The sequence below is a fragment of the Rhineura floridana genome, chromosome 4 (assembly GCF_030035675.1).
Source record: "Rhineura floridana isolate rRhiFlo1 chromosome 4, rRhiFlo1.hap2, whole genome shotgun sequence".
Classification (NCBI taxonomy): Eukaryota; Metazoa; Chordata; class Lepidosauria; order Squamata; family Rhineuridae; genus Rhineura; species Rhineura floridana.
Window position 1 is genome coordinate 7,914,231 of NC_084483.1, and position 12,427 is coordinate 7,926,657.

The 12,427-nt window shown below is 44.2% G+C and overlaps 1 protein-coding gene and 1 long non-coding RNA gene across 2 annotated transcripts in view; both read right to left on the reverse strand.

Moving 5' to 3' along the window:
- The window catches only part of SUPT3H (SPT3 homolog, SAGA and STAGA complex component), a 390,566-nt gene that overhangs the window by 125,086 nt on the left and 253,053 nt on the right, over positions 1 to 12,427 (reverse strand). The gene's annotated exons all lie outside the window — the stretch shown is intronic.
- Positions 10,114 to 11,115, reverse strand: LOC133384247 (uncharacterized). The gene is made up of 3 exons (XR_009762467.1): positions 11,064 to 11,115; positions 10,467 to 10,529; positions 10,114 to 10,262 (listed from the first exon to the last, which is right to left on the reverse strand). It is a non-coding gene; the product is annotated as an uncharacterized LOC133384247 (long non-coding RNA).

The window sequence follows — 12,427 nt, forward strand, 5'->3', positions numbered from 1 at the left end:
CTATCCATAGTTAGGCTGCTCTTGCAAACACTAATGCTGTGCAAGATGCTCGTAAGGCCAATGCTGATGCTTCACGTACTTTCTTTAGCATGAAGTCGAGTTTGTGTTCTGTTATATCTTTCAACTGACAGTCCCCTTCTTTAGACAGGGAATTTTTGGACAACAGAGCTGAAATGGGTTCATTCACATCTGGCACCTTCAGCTGCTCCACCATTGCTTTTTCTAGCATGTAATATTTGCTGACATAAGACAATTATTTCTTTAACTGTAGTTTCTTTGTTTCTTTAACAAGTTTGGAACCTTCATTACCAGAGTAGTCATTCCATTCAGAATGTTCCCTATCAGGAGTGTTACTGCAATGTTCGTCCTCCCCTGATTTTTGGATGTGTAGTTCTTGACTCTGTTGAAATTGCTCTCACTTGACCCTTAGAAGAATAGAATTATGAGCAAATGGAGAGAACTGCTATTAATTCGCCATATTTAGCGGAATTGTCACTGGTTGTGCATTGTAGGACAAAGCCTGTTGATCACAATTAATATTGGGTACTGCCACGATACTTGATAATAATTGTGTTGATATTTGTGACATTAAGTTCTTTTTAATTTGTGTGATCAGTGGCAGAGGCTGATCTTCCTGACCAATCTTCCTGCAGCTGCAGCAGCTGCTGCTGCTGCTATTGTAACCCACACTGTCTTGAAGAGACAGCAGAAGAATAAGGTACTTTTTGTACAATAAAGAATTTAGGCTTAGTATCGATATCATTAAAGGGCTATTTTTGCATGTCTTGACCAGAGGGGCAGGAGACACCACAACATTAGGCCCAAAGTGCTGTAACCTGACGTGTCTAGTGGTGACAGCAGAGTCAATTGCTTTTAATGTAACGGAATTTGTCGGAGCATAGGATATCATTTGATTGTTTACTGGGGATACTGAATTAAGCAGTAAATTAGGATTTGGAACCTCTTTCTCCTCCTCCCCATCCAACAGTTCTTCACGTTCAAGGTTTGTAACCTTGCCTGCCTGAGCTATAGTCCTGAACTCAGAAATGCTTGCTTAACATCCCTCTAAGTTTTCATGGCAATGCACAAAACAGAGGGAATTGAAAGTTCAAAATATGTAAACCAAGAGAAAAAAAATCCAGATCCCTGTTGGACTTTTCCTGTCAGCGGCCTCATAATTTGTTGAAATTAATTAAAAATCAGCCATTTTAATAGCGTACCTGTAATCTTATTACTGACCTTGCCCCCTACTCTGACCTTCATCTTCTGCAGTTTACAAGTTAAAAAAAATGCCTGGCTGATTTTTAATTAATTTAAGAAATTTAGCATTGAACTGAATGATAACGTTGGGCAAGCTCAGTAAGAACCAACTGTCAGTGTTCTAAAAGCCAGACTCACAGCTGCTGGATTTGCCTAATCAGGGGGCCACACCCACACCAGAGCTTTATTTCACTTTAGATAGTCATGGCTACCCCCAAAGAATCCTGGGAAGTGTAGTTTGTGAAGGGTGCTGAGAGGAGACTCCTATTCCCCTGGACAGAGCTCCAGTGGCCGGAGTGGTTCAACAGTCAGCCACTCTGACTGAAGATCTGTGAGGGGAACAGGGCCTCTCCTAGCAACTCTCAGCACCTTTCACTAACTACACTTCCCAGGATTCTTTGAGAGAAGCCACGAATGCCCAAAGTGAAATAAAAGTCTGGTGTGGATGTGGCTAGGGACAGCTTTGGTTTAAATTTGGGTGGGAGGCTACATGTGCCTGCTGTAGAATAAAAAGTTGGGGGAAATCATGAAAAATGATACTGTTCACAATGTTTTCTTTTTGGAAAGGAAAGGGGCTCCCCTTCTGCCCAGTGCCCACCCACCCAATCTCTTCTCCTCCCTCCCCCTCCCATTACTGCTGCTCCCTAGGTCAGTTTTACCTATCCTAAGCATGATTACACAGGAGTAAATCCCACTGAACTCAAAACGCATGCAAATGATCAAACCTGCCCTCCTCCTCCTCCCCTCCCCTCCCTCTTCCCTTCCCCTTCCTTCATGCCTCCCTTTCTCTCCCAACCTCTTTCCAATCCCCTCCTTCTCCTTCCCCTCCCCACCTCCTCCCCTTCCCCCTCCCACATGGTTAGCTTTACCTATCCTAAGCATGATTACACTGGAGTAAATCCCACTGATCTCAATAAACATGCAAATGATCAAACCTGCCCTCCCCTCCTCCTCCCTCCCATCACCTCCCTTTTGCCCTTACCTTCCCCCTTCCTTCACCCCTTCCCCCTCCCTCCCCCCTCCTTCTGCTCCCCTCTTCCCTTTCCCTCTACTCTTCTCCTCCCCTCCTCCTCTCCCATGGCCAGTTTTACCTATCCTAGACATGACTGCACAGGAGTAAATCTCACTGAACTCAATAAGCAAGCAAATGATCAGACCTGCCTTTCCCGTCCCTTCCTCCCCTCCCCTCTTCCTTTTCCCTCCTTCCCTGCCCACTCAAGGCCCTCCTCCCCATGGTCAGTTTTACCTATCCTAAATATGACTGCATGGGAGTAAATCACAATGAACTCAATAAACATGCAAATGATTAAACCTGCCCTCCTCCTTCCCCTCCCCCACCTGCCTGCTCCCATCCCCCTCATCCCCTACCCATCCCCTGTGGTCAGTTTCACCAATCCTAAGCAAAATTGCAGGGGAGTAAATCCCACTGGACTCAATAAGCATCCAAATGTTTTTAAAAATGTTCTTAAAGTTGTTTCGTTTTAATGTATTTTAAGGTTTGTTTTTATGATGTTTTAAACTGTTTTTAGCTTTTCTATTTGCAGCCCTGGGCTCCTGCTGGGAGGAACGGAGGGATATAAATCAAACAAATAAATAAATAAAATAAATGCTTATTTTCAAAGAGGGTTGTGGCACAGCAATTGCAAGTACTCTTGGATGAAACAGATTATCTTGACCCATTCAGTCTGGGTTTAGGCCCTGATAATGGGACTGAATCAGCTTTGGTTGCCCTGATGGATGACCTTTATTGGGAGAAGGACAGGGAGAGAGTGACCCTGTTACTCTTACTTGATCTTTCAGGCTTTTGATACCATTGACCATGGTATCCTTCTGGGCCAACTTGGCATGGATATTGGAGGCACTGTTTTACAGTGGTTCCAATCCTATCTCCAAGGTAGCTTTCAGATAATAGCATTGGGTGATTGTCTTTTGGCCCCCTGGCAGTTGTGCTGTGGGGTGCCTCAAGGTACCATCTTGTCCCCAATGCGGTTTAACATCTATATGAAGCCCTTGGGAGCAGTCATCAGGAGATTTGGAGCGAGGTGTCAGCAGTACACTGATGATGCCCAGCTCTATTTCTCTGTAACATCTGAATTGGGAGAGGCCATGCAAGCCCTGGACCACTGCCTGGACTCGGTGGTGGGCTGGATGAGGGCCAATAAATTGAGGCTGAATCCTAGCAAGACAGAAGTGCTGTGGGTTGGTGGTTCCCGAGTTTGTTTAATTGGTCATTTGCCTGCTTTGTCCCTCTGAAAGAGCACATTTGTAGTCTGGGGGTGCTCCTGGATCTATCTTTGCCAGCTTCGGCTGGTAAGACAGCTGTGGCCGTTTCTGGACCAGGACAGCCTGAGCACTGTTGTCCATGCGTTGGTAACCGATAGGCTGTATTACTGCAATGCGCTCTATGTGGGGCTGCCCTTGAGGTTGGTCCAGAAGGTGCAGCTGGTGCAAAATGTGGCGCCGAGACTGCTCACTGGGGCAGGATATCGCCAACATGTCACCCCGCTGCTGAAAGAACTGCACTGGCTGCCCATTTGCTACCAGGCCAAGTTCAAGGTTCTAGTTTTTGTGTACCAAGCCTAAACAGCTTGGGACCAGGATACCTGAAAGACTGTCCTACCGCTTATATACCCAGCCAATCACTGCACTCTGCAGGTGAGGGCCTCCTGCAGATACCATCTTATCAAGAGGTTCGTTCTGCACAACATAGGAAACAGACCTTTAGTGAGGCAGCACCTACCCTGTGGAACTCCCTACCCTTAAATATTAGACAGGCGCCATCTCTGTTATTTTTTTAGTGCCTGTTGAAGACCTTCCTCTTTCAACAAGCCTTTTACGTGGAGACCTTATCCCAGTTTGCTTCTGTGTCGGAATTGCTTGTTAATACACTTTTAAACCTGTTTTTAAAACAGTATGTTTTTAACATGATTTTTAAATTCGTCAAAGCTTTTTTAAAGAAATGCTTTACAAGGTTTGTTTTAATGTATTTTAATGTCTGTTTTTATGATGTTTTAAAGTGTTTTTGTTTGCCGCTCTGGGCTCCTGCTGGGAGGAAGGGCGGGATTTAAATCAAATAATAAATGAATGAATGAATGATCCATTCCCAGCAAACTTGCACAGAATCCCATTTCTTACCTCCCAGATTAAAAAGAAGAGACATTCACTAATAGGCAAAAAAACGGTGTGGTTTAAAAACGCACCTATAGCCAACAAATATTTCTATCAAACTTTTAAAAGCAGGGAAATTGGGCAGCTATAGTGAATGCACCAGGGGAGCAGGAAACCTGACCTCCTGTCTGAGATACTGTACTGCCCTACAAATTTGTCAAAATGCAAACACAATTTGGGTTGGTCTTTCACAGTTCAATCCACTTGCTGTGTAGCTTGCAAGAATTTGGTAACATGTGCCTCTGAGCATATAGTCAGTGGTAACAACACCTGCAATCAGCCCAAATAACAGAAACAAGACATGTGCTGTGCTGGTCTTGTTTTAGCAGAGATGAAGGAACAATGTTAATACAATTGATATGGTTCAGATAGTCACTTTAAATATATTTGATTTACTTTGCAATTTTAGTGAAGTTTCCTATAGTAAATCATTTTCTTTTGATTCTGTTACTGTGAATATGTGAATTAAGTAACACTTCACATAATTTACACTTAAAAAACCCTCTAAAAACAATTGTATAATAATGGCACTGACAGAGGACATGAGGAGCATCTTAGTTTGTACAAGACAAAACAGTGGGAGGTGAAATATATTCTAGCAAAATTCTAGGTGTGCTCTATGTTTTTAATTGATCATGCCTTAAGTGGAGTGGCTTAAGCATAGCAGGCTGAAAAAAATGCATCTTGGGCAGGCCAATTTTTTCCCCAACAGCTAGATTCATTGCTTAAGTAGCAACATATTGTAATCAGTCTGGTTTTACATCAAACTGCAGTTTCAGATTCAAATGTTAAAGTGTCCAAAATAGAAATAGAGCATAACCTCCAGTTTGAAACAGAAAAGTCTGTCTTCGCCATCATATGACATTGACCAATAAAAAGTCTTTCAAATTAATAAAAATAAAGTTGACACATATTTCTACGATGAATAATGAGAGAAATATAATTTTCTAGGTCAGATTCTGTGTAGAAACAGTAGTAACATAGGAAAGAAGCAAAGTAAGAAGAACACCAACAAACATACAAAAATGTAATTCTCCATCTTTGGAGATGGCAGGTGTTGCCACCACTCACCATATGCTCAGAGGCACATGTTATCAAATTTTTCCAAGCTACACAGGAAGTGGATTGGACTGTGAAAGACCAACCCAAATTGTGTTTGCATTTTTACAAATTTGTAGGGCAGCACAATCTCTCAGACAGAAGGTCAGGTGTCCTGCTCTCCTGGTGCATTCACTATAGCTGCCCAATTTCCCTGCTTTTTAAACTTTGATAAAAAAATATCTTAAACCACAAGGTTTTTTGCCTATTAGTGAATACCATCTTTCTATTAGTTTGAGAAAACTCTCTCTGAAAGACAGCTTTCTCTGAATTGTTACCAGTTCCACATACACAGCCAGCTGGACAGGCTCATGTCTGTAATCTCAATGCGTGGATGAGGCTATGGTGTCAGGAGGAGGGGTTGGATTTGTTAGGCACTAGGGAACACTTTGGGACAAGTCAGGCATGTACAGAAGAAATGGGCTCCACTTGAATGGGCATGGAACCAGATTGCTGGCACTTAAAATAAAAAGATGGCAGCGTTAAACTGAACGAGAGGGAACATCAAACAAGAGTTGAGGAGGGTCTGGTTCAGAACAAATATCTCCTTTGGGATAAAGATATAAAAATGATGAAAATTTAAATGGGGTAGGCCTAGAAGTTGGCATTGTGAGTGAAGGGGCACAGGATAGCAATTCAGGCCAAAGTATCACAGGCCAAACCAAAAGCGCCAAAGACTCTTGCAGACAGACACTGTGCTTATACACTAATGCTAGAAGCCTCCATGCTAAGATGGGAGAACTGGAGTGCTTTGTCTTAGAGGCTGGGGTGTAGTCACTGGGGTCCCAGGAGGTCTTAGACTCCTTACATTTTGGGAGCCAGGTCCCAGCAGGATCCCTATGTCTCCAGCATCCTGCAAGCCAATCAGCATGAAAAGGGAGTGTGTGTTAAACCACTGAGTGTCGATTGCAAGCAAGCCTTTATTAGTTCCTACTTCAAAAAGCCAAGGCAAGTTGTGGAGAGTGAGAATTCTGCAATTGCAGAAGAGGAGACAATGAATCCTGATGATAGCATCCCATCTGCATTGTCAATCAGTTTGGTAGCAGCAGGAGATAAACATGCAGACACTGAATTCAGTAATTCAAGCAGTATCTCTGACAGTGAGAAAGGACAAACATGGTGACAGAGAGAAGCAGAAAGCAGTATTCAAGCTTGGCCAGATTATTCTATAATTTTAGAAAGTGGTGTGGCTGTGACTATCATGAAGGGACCCTGCAGTTCTGAATTTGCCAATACACTACTGCTGAGAGGATGTAGTGAGCATAACTGAAACCTGGTGAAATGGAGAACAGTGGGACACAGTTATCCCTGGATATAAATTAAATTGGAATAGCGTCATGGAAGTAGTGTCGCTGTACACGTGAAAGATGACCCTTAATACAGCAAGCTAGAAACTTCCTGCCCAGAGGCAGATTCCTCCACAGAATCATTGTGGGTAGTGATACTGAGCTCTAAGGGTATTGCTGTAAACCGCCCAGAGAGCTTCCCCTATGGGGCGGTATATAAATGTAATAAATAAATAAATAAATAAATAAAATAAGGGTAATCTAGTACTGAGGATGTTCTATCATCCCCCTGAACAAAATGCTCAGGGGGATCTTGAGATAATAATGAAATCAAGGAAGTGTCCAAACTGGGAAATGTTGTAGCGATGGGTGACTTCAACTATCCTGACATAGTTGGCTAAATGTGTGTTCCAGTAATGATGAAGAGATAACATTTCTAGATACCCTAAATGAATGTTCCCAAACAGTTGGTCACGGAACTGACCAGAGGGATGGTGGCCCTGGACTTAATCTTAAGTGGTGTCCAGGACCTGGTAGAAATGTAAGTGTTCTCAAACCAGTTGGGAGTAGTGACCATAGTGCTTTTAAATTAAACATACATGTAAGTGGCCAATTGCCAAGAAAATCCAACACTGTCACATTTGACTTCAAAAGAAGAAATTTCTATAATTGAGGGGATTGGTAAAAACAAAGTTGAAAGGCAAAGTCAAGAGGGTCAAATCACTCCAAAATGCTTAGGAGTTATTTAAAATCACAATATAAGAAGCTAAAGTGGAGTATATACTGCAGATCAGGAAAGGTACCACCAGGGCCAAGAGGATGCTGGTGTGGTTAATGAGCAGAGTTAGAGGTAAGAAGACTTCCTTCAAATGAAGGTCTTGTCCAAATGAGGAAAATAAAAAGGAACACAAACTCTGGCAAAAGAAAGGTAAAATGTAAGGGATGCTAAAAAACAAATTGTGGAGCACACTGCGAAAAACATAAAAACCAACAACAAAATGTTTAAATGTATTCAAAGCAGGAGACCACATAGGGATGTGGTTGGACCCTTGGACGACAAGGGAGTCAAAGGTGTGCTAAATTAGGATAAGGAGACTGCAGAAATGTTAAATTAATTATTTGCATCTATCTTCACAATGGAGAATATAGGGCAGATCCCTCTACCTGAACTAACTTTTGCAAGAAGGATGTCTGAGGAAATGCGGCAGATAGTGGTGACTAGAGATGAAGGTCTAGGCTTAGTAGACAAAATAAAAACAGACAAATTGCTAGGCCAGAATGGGATCCACTCAAAAGTTCTCAAAGAACTCAAATGTGAGATAGCTGATCTTCTAATAAAAATATGTAATGTGTCCTTTAGATCTCCTCTGAGGACTGGAAAGTGGCCAAGGTAACACCAATCTTTAAAAAAGGGATCTGGGGAGGGATCCTAGAAACTACAGGCCGGTTAGCTTAACTTCTGTCCCAGGAAAACTGATGGAAAGTATTGTTAAAGATAAAATAACCAAGCATATAGAAGAGTAAGCTTGGCTGAAGCAGAGAAGCATGGCTTCTGCAAGGGTAAGTCTTATTTCACCAACCTATTTGTGTTCTTTGAAAATATCAACAAACATATAGATAGAGATTATCTAGTTGGCATAGTGTATTTGGACTTTGAAAAAGCTTTCAACAAGATACCTCACCAAAGACTCCTGAGTAAGCTTTGCAGTCATGGAATAAGAGGAGAGGTCCTTTCGATACCGTTGACCACGGTATCCTTTTAAACCACCTAGAGGGATTAGGAATAGGAGGCACTGTCTTGCAGTGGTTCCGTTCCTATCTCTCGGATAGGCAGCAACGGGTGGCATTGGGAGATGAGGTTTCAGACCCTTGGCCTCTTCATTGTGGAGTGCCACAGGGTTCTATCCTCTCTCCCGTGCTATTCAACATCTATGTGAAACCGCTGGGAGCAATCATCAGGAGTTTTGGGTTGCAGTGCCATCAGTACGCAGATGACACTCAGCTCTATCTCTCCTTTAAGTCCTCACCGGAGTTGGCTGTGAATACCATGTCCAAGTGCCTAGAATCTGTAAGTGGATGGATGGGAGAGAATAGGCTGAAGCTGAATCCTGACAAGACTGAGGTATTACTTGTGGGAGATAAAAGGAGGTTAGGAATTACTGACCTGATGCTTGATGGGGTAAGTTTACCCCTGAAGGACCAGGTCCGCAGTCTTGGGGTCATACTTGACTCCCAGCTGTCCATGGAGGCTCAGATTACAGCAGTGAGCCGGGCAGCTTGGTATCAATTACATCTGATACGGAGACTGTGTCCCTATCTTCCTGTTCGCCTGCTCCCTCAGGTGATACATGCCCTGGTCTCCTCTCGCTTAGACTACTGCAATGCGCTCTACGTGGGGTCACCCTTGAAAACGGTCCGGAAATTACAGCTGGTACAGAACGCGGCGGCACGCTTGATTACGCATAGCCGTCGCTGGGATCATATCACCCCAGTGTTATTAGATCTTCACTGGCTACCAGTTGTCTACCGGGCCCAATTCAAGGTGTTGGTGTTGACCTTTAAAACCCTATACGGTTTCGGCCCAGTATATCTGAAGGAGCGCCTCCAGAATCACCGATGGTGCTGCCTGACGAGATCAGCCTCGCAAGACCTTCTCTCGGTCCCACCGGTGAGAACAGCTAGGCTGGTACGGACCAGAGAGAGGGCATTCTCTGTTGTGGCCCCCACCCTCTGGAACTCTCTCCCTTTCGATCTCAGACATGCTCCCTCCCTGTCCAGCTATTGCCGAGCCTTGAAGACCTGGCTGTTCAGGCTACAAGATTGGGACAGATTAATTTATGTTCTGAATTAATGAATGGTTTTTTAGCTTAAAATTTGATTATGTTGATCTATATGTATTGTTTTTATTCTTGTTGTTCGTCGCCTAGAGTGTCCCTAACCCGGACAGATAGGCGGCTGAAAAATAAAAATTTATTATTATTATTATTATTTTGGATCAGGAACTGGCTAGGAAACAGAAAGAAGGGAGTAGGAATAAATGGGCAGTTCTCCCAATGGAGGGATGTAGGAAGTGGAGTCTCTCAAGGATAGGTATTGGGACCTGTGTTTTTTTACTTGTTCATAAACATCTAGAGCTAGGGGTAAGCCAACTCAGGTGTTAAGAGTTAGGTGGCCAAGTCTGCTGATTATGCTAAATTGTTCAGGGCCATTAAAACAAAAAGAGATTGGGGAAAGCTCTGAAAGCAGCGTCCCAAACTGAGTGGATGGGTGGTAAAATGGTAAATGCAATTTAATGTCAGCAAGTGTAAAGTGTTGAGGCATGTTGAGGCAAAAAACCCCTTAATTTCTCATATACACTAATGTGGTCTGAACTGGCAGTGACTGACCAGGAACAAGATCTTGGGGTCATAGTGGATAGATCAATGAAGTTGTTGACCCAGTAAACAGCAGCTGTGAAAAAGGCAAATTCCATGCTAAGGATCTTTAAGAAAGGTATTCAAAATAAAACTGCAGGTATTATAATAACAAACAAATCCCTGGCACCACCACATTTTGAATACTCCTGCTGGGAGGAAGGGAGGGATATAAATCAAATAATAAATAAATAAATAAATACTGTGTACGGTTTTGGTTGCCTCACTTCAAAAAGGATACTGTAGAGTTGGAAAAGGTTCGAAAAAGGGCAACCAAGAAGATCAAGGGGATGGAGCGACTCATCTGTAAGGAAAGGTTGCAGCATTTGAGGCTTTTTAGTTTAAAGAAAAGGAGAGAAAGAGGTAACATGATAGAAGCTGAGAACGTTCTGCATGGCATCGAAAGAGTGGATAGAAAGGACTTTTCCTCTCTCCCTCATAACACTTGAGCTCATGGAAATCTGATGAAGCTGAATGTTGTACGGTTCAGGACAGAGAAAAGAAAGTACTTCTTCACACAGCATATATTTGCTATGGAACCTCCTCCCATTGGAGGCAGTGATGGCCACCAACTTGGATGGTTGTAAAAGAGGGTTAGAGAAATTCATGGAGGATAACGGTAGAGGCTACTAGGCACAATGGTTATGCTCTGCCACCAGAGCTGGAAGCAGTATGCTTTTGAATAATAGTTTCTGGAAACCACAGGAAGGGAGAGTGTACTTGTACTCAGGTCCTGCTTGCGGACTTCCCATGGATATCTGGTTGGCCACTGTGAGAACAGGATGCTGGACTAGATGGGGCACTGGCCTGATCCAGCAGGCTCTTCTTATGTTCTTACATTTGCAGAAACCAATCCACTGCCGGTGTCTTCAGCTGATCCATCGCCCACTGTGGGGAAGAGATAGTGTTAGTTGATCAGCTTGTGTGAAGGTTTGTGCTTATTGGGGGTAGCCCATTCCACTTTCCACAGATCTGGAAATGAGCCAGGAAAAGGAATAGTGACCGTCTTCTTGTGGCCTTCTGGAAAAGCAGTTTTAACTCCCTTAGAAGAGGAAGCCGTGCCTTCCGTGGTCTTAACCTGTTCTTCAGGCAACTCCAGGATTCTCCTGGCCTTAGCCACCAAAACTGGGAAAAACTCAGATTGGAAAAGTCTCCCCTTAGGGGCAGAGCCTCCAGCTCATGCTCTGAGACCTCTCCCTCCTCTCTCTCCTCCAAGGAAAGGGAGCCCTCGGACTCTAATAGCAAACCTAGAACTGCTGCCACCTCCTGCTATGTTTGCACTTCCTCCCCACAAGGGGCGCCCTTGTAGCCATTTGTAAAGAACTGTGACCCTTGGTCCTGTGTTTATGCCCCTTACTCTTGCCCCTGCCATCAATCAGGGATGACTGAGGGGAGGGCAATGATGTTATAGAGGAGATATGTGAGGAGGAGCAGAGGACTAAACATGTGGGGAATGGAGACTTAGTGCGCCTGTGTTTAGAATGGTGGGACTTGTTAAGATGCTTCCTTTCCCCCCTCTTTTTCTCAGCAAGGTCCTCTTCTTTGACCCCTTCTGGGAACCATGAGTGGCAAAGGTCCTAGGAGTGCCTGCTAAAGCCTTGGCACCCTGCACCTCCTTTTCCACTATCCCCCTAATCCAGGCCATGAATTTGTGGAACTCCTCCTCCCCAGGAAGACCAGTCATGGGGTAACCACATGCACTCACCGCATCCTACAATTCCTGTTGCTGTGCCCCTGACTGAGTCAGCCCTGGAAGATCAACTGGAAGGAAAACCTTTCTGGTCGCTGTGAGGAGAGCCCATCTGGTCCTCTGTGGGGATAGCAGCTCTGCTGGTCTCCACAGCAGCTAATGAAGCAGCTCTGGCCAATGCCAACATGGAGGTGGGTGAGAAGCCAGTCTGAGCTGTGAGCCGGGGCTGCGTTACATGATCTTGCTGTTTGGGAGTTTGGGTGGGGAAAAACACGGCCCATACCAATACAGCTGCCTGCCAACAATCGTGGTCATGCCCCTGCTAAGCTGAGTAGGCATGTCCTGCTGGTAGCTGGGTGACTTGTCTGGAACGGTAACATGGTCACACCTCCAATTGTCTCCTGGAGTGCGACCCGCCACTGAAACTCCCTCGCTCTGCTGCTGTCGCAGCCTGCTAGTGCTACGCCCAACCCTCCCTGACTAAGATTGGTGGGTGAGGGAGGGAAGAAAAG